The sequence below is a fragment of the Hibiscus syriacus genome, unplaced genomic scaffold (genome assembly GCF_006381635.1).
Source record: "Hibiscus syriacus cultivar Baekdansim isolate YM2019G1 unplaced genomic scaffold, ASM638163v2 tig00117012_pilon, whole genome shotgun sequence".
In the NCBI taxonomy this organism is placed as follows: Eukaryota; Viridiplantae; Streptophyta; class Magnoliopsida; order Malvales; family Malvaceae; genus Hibiscus; species Hibiscus syriacus.
The window spans coordinates 1,090,608-1,095,655 of NW_024063524.1; positions in this window are offsets into that span (position 1 = coordinate 1,090,608).

Consider the following 5,048-nt stretch of genomic DNA (forward strand, 5'->3'; position numbering starts at 1 on the left):
GCTTGGAACATTGCAGCAAGTGTGGCCAAAGCATCAGTCATTTGATTATCTTCTCGAAGGAGATAATTGAAAGTGACATCTTCAAATTCTTTTACCAATTCAAGGATCAATCTTCGGTATTCCACTAACTTTGGATCCTTCGTCTCCCATTCTCCTCGCAATTGATCCACCACTAGTGAGGAGTCTCCATATACTTGGAGCACTTTGATTTTTCTTTATAGCTGCTCTAACCCCATGACACAAGCCTCATACTATTTCCATATTGTTGGTGCAAAGAACTCAATCTGCTTGTAAAAGGATAATAGACATTTTCGGGGAAATCAGTACTGCTCCAATTCCTTGTCCTAAAGCATTAGATGCCCCATCAAATACAACCTCCAAGATTTATCATCTGAAATTGTTTCCTCCTTGGTTGTGATGCACATCAGATCCTCGTCTGAAAAATTAAAGTTTAAGGACTCATAATTATTTGAGGCACGACTTGCAAGGAAATCTGCTATGGCACTCCCTTTGATTGCTTTTTGGTTCACATATACAATGTCAAATTCTGATAACAACATCTGCCATCTAGCCAATCTACCAGTTAAAGCTGGTGATTCCATTAAAAATTTCAAAGGGTCAAGCTTAGATATCAACCAAGTAGTATGGTATAACATGTATTGCCTGAGCCTTCGAGTAGTCATACCAAAGCACAACATAGCTTTGAATTGGCGGTATCGAATCTTACAATCAGTGAACTTTTTTCTTAGATAATAGATAGCTCTCTCTTTCTTTCCAGATTCGTCATGTTGCCCCATACATCCCATTGAATTTTCAAAGACCGTTAGATAAAGGATCAATGGTTTACCAGGGACTGGTGATACCAGAATTAGAGTATTAGAAAAATATCCCTTGATTATCTCCAAAGCCTTCTGGCACTCATAGTTCCAAACTTCGGGGTTGTTCTTTCGAAGCAATTTGAAAACTGGGTCACATTTTTCGGTTAATTGTGAAATGAATCGAGATATATAATTTAACCTTCCTAAGAATCCTCGAACTTCTTTCTGTGTACGAGACTGTGGAAGATCTTGAATGGCCTTTACTTTATCTGGATCAATCTCAATTCCTTTTTGACTAACCATAAAACCCAAGAGTTTCCCTAACGTTACCCCGAATGTGCATTTAGTTGGATTAAGTTTCAATTGATATTTCCTCAACCTTTGGAAAAGCTTCCTCAAGTTTTGAATGTGTTCACCTTCAGTCCTAGACTTGGCAATCATGTCATCCACATACACTTCAATTTCTTTGTGCATCATGTCATGGAAAAGAGTCACAATAGCTCTTTGGTAAGTTGCCCCAGCATTTTACAAACCAAATGGCATCACTTTATAACAAAATATTCCCCAATAGTCACAATGTTTTTTTTTCCATGTCTTCAATGTTCATTTTTATTTGGTTATACCCCGAGAAGCCATCCATAAAGAAAAGCACGAATGACCAGCAGTGTTATCCACTAAAGTATCTATATGAGGCAATGGAAAATTGTCCTTCGGGCTTGCTTTATTAAGATCTCTGTAATCCACACACATGCGAACTTTACCATTTTTCTTTGGCACAGGGACTATGTTGGCAACCCATTCTGGATACTTTGCCGCTTGAAGAAACCCTGCATCAATCTGTTTCATCACTTCCTCTTTAATTTTTAACAACATTTATGGCTTCATTCTTCTGAGCTTTTGCTGAACTAGCTTACACTCAGGCTTTATCGGAAACTTGTGCACTACTATATCTGTACTCAGCCCTGGCATATCTTGGTAAGACCATGCAAAGATGTCCTTGAATTCTCGAAGAAGATCTATCAAGTCTTGCCTTATCTCAGCAGAAAGTGTGCTGCCAATTTTCACTTCTCTCTTATCATCATCAGTTTCCAAGTTTATAACCTCAGTTTCTTCCTGGTGAGGTAAAACATGTTTGTCCTCATTTTCTACCAGACTTAATAGTTCGTTAGGAACATCACATTCTACCTCATCCTGACACTCATTGATTTCTTCCAGGCATATGGGTTGCTCAAAGTTTATCTCAGTATTAAATTCATAAACATTCATGCTATTGATATGGTGACACCTGCAAAGGGAAAAATTGAATCGAATATATATTTGGAAGGAGACCAAAATTTATGGAATGAATGTAAAGAATAAAGAATAAAGAATGAAAATGTAAAATAATGATGGTTATTTAAGAAACAAAAGATTGTCATTTATTGAAAGCAAGTAAAGTTAACATAGCTGTCCTTATGAAAATTCCTTAATACTTGCAGGCACAAGTATAAGGATTAGTATTGGGTATTACTCTGAATTAATCTTAAAAACTATAGGGAGATCCTCTGCAGTCCAATTTTTCAGTGTTTCCCCTGGGAAGCAAGGACGGATTCCAGCCAAATATCTTTCTGCTTTATCATCCCCAGTTATCATGTTAATGACCAAACCCTCCATAGCTTCATTGAACAAGTTTCTGTCTTTCATCTGCTCTTCTTCGTCAAGCTCTATGGTTAACTGTTGCTCTATATCAAACACTCCTCCAAACTTGAAAGAGCTCATCAGAGGAGGAAAAGACATATGCTCCCATGGAATGTCCTCTCCTTTCAGTTTAGCTCTTCTTATTTCACCTCTCTTTTTCGTTTCTTTCTTTCTTTGCTGAAAATCAGGCTTAAATCCTAGCCCAAAGTGATCGCTCTTCATCATGACAAATTTGGGATATAAAGTCCCTTGCAGGCATCTACCAAGACCCCTTCTTATCTTGGCTCCTTTTCCTAGAGTCTCTCGCACAATCATCTTAGTACAATCAGATAAACGTGGGCGAGGAATCTTGTTTCCTTCAGCAACAAAAGTAGCATTGACAAATTCTAAGGCTCTGAAAGAACACTCTAGAGCATTCTCATTCGTCTCAATATATGGGGCGTCAGTCGTCACAGAAGCAATAATTTATTCCTCTTCCCCAATACTAATCAACTGACCATCTGACACTAATTTCAATTTTTGGTGTAAGGACGAAGGGACTGCCCCTGCAGAATGAATCCATGGCCTCCCAAGCAAGCAATTATATGAAGGGTTGATGTCAATCACCACAAAATCAATATTGTAGACAGTTGGTCCAATCAACAGTGGTACCTCTATCTTTCCAAGCACATCCCGCTGAGTTCCATCAAAGGCTCTGACAATGTTTTGGTAGGCCCTCATATGTGAGTTATCTACAGGTAACCTTCGTAATGTGGCCATAGGCATAACATTAAGTGCAGACCCATTGTCAATCAAAACACCTGGTAAGACATGACCATGACAGTGAGTTGTGATATTGAGGGCTTTTACCGATCCCATTCCTCCATCAGGAATTTCATCATCAGTGAAAGTTATGTAGTTGTCAGCAGTTATGTGCCCTACAATTCGATCCAACTTGTTCACTAGTATATCCTCAGGCACAAACGTTTGATTGAGAACTCTCAGTAAAGCATTCCGATGTACCTCTGAATTTATTAACAAATCCAGAATCGAAATCCGTGCTTGTTGCTTGTGTAGCTGCTCAACTACACTATACTCACTATGTTTGAAACTTCAAGAATTCTTGAGCTTGTGTTTCTTTACCACGGCTCATTGATCATTGGTGGGGTTCATTGTTGAATATATTCTGCGGTACCACTACAACTTTTCCTTTTGCTTTCACTTTGTCTACTTCTTTCGATATCTCGGGAGAATAGCACCTCCCACTTCTTGTGAAGTGACCAACTTCATTCACTATTTCAGTCATCAAGTTGCCTCCTGGTGCTTCACCTTCAACTACCTTTATTTTCTCTAGCGAACCAGATTCCCTTATCAATGAAACATTGGCAGTGTAGTTCCAAGGCACCTTGCGGGTGTCTTTAAATGGGAATGGTGAAGGAGCTGTGATTACAACTTTTGATGTTGACGACCCAGAATTCATTACTGATGGTTTCACAGTAATGACCACTGGCTTACTTGTTCTGTGAACGGGCTCGGAATTTTCTGTCGTGAAGACATCTTCTTCTCTTTTTTCCTTATCTTCCTCAAAGAACTCTACCTCCTTATTATCCATCAATCTTTGTAATAACCCCCTGAATTCAAGGCAAAGCTGAATTTCATGTCCTTCTTCTTGGTGATATTTGCAATAGTATCCACACTCATTGGTCTTTGGCTTAGGATCTTGTTGAATCATGCCAGCCTGACAGAGTTGTTGGAATACCCAACTGAAGGGAGATTTAATTTCATGAACGTCTTTCTTTGCCTTCTTCCAATTCTCCTCTTGGATTTCATTTACCCATTTGCCTCCATGATTCGGTAGTGGGTGTTTTTTTACATCTGGTGAGTCAAACTGTAATCCTCCTGTGTTAATCAGATTTTGCACTATCTTTTTGAAGGCAAAACAATTCTCAATAGAATGGCCAGCAATTCCATCGTGGAAATCACAATGTGCATTTGCGTCATACCAATGAGGGTACGATGGTTGAAGAGGAGTCAAACGGTAGGGGCGTACCACATCTACTTTTAATAATGAAGCGTATATCTCTGAATAGGGTACAGGTAGTGGTGTGAAGGATACTTTTTCTCTCTCCTTGCGAGGTCTCTTGAAATCATTTCTGACGGTGTTCATGTCATTCTTCTCCGCCCTTGATTGGGTTATTGTAATACTATTTACAGTATTCTTGTGGTAGACACTTGCAACTTCATTCTCCTTTTTTCGGTATACAGGTTTTTTGGAGCTAGACCCTTCAGCTACTTCAATCTTGCCACTTTTTATAGTATTTTCGATGAGCTCACCAGAGATGATCAAATCAGCAAAATTTTTGGTGGCATTTCCAAGCAAGTGCCCCAAGTATGGAGCTTTCAAAGTGTTGACAAAAATTACAGTAGCTTCCTTTTCAAGTAAAGGGGGTTGGACCTGGGCAGCAACATCACGCCACCTTTGGGCATATTGTCGGAAAGTCTCATTACTTCTTTTTTTCCATATTCTGAAGAGTCCACCGATCAGGAGCTATATCTGTAACATGGCGATACTAT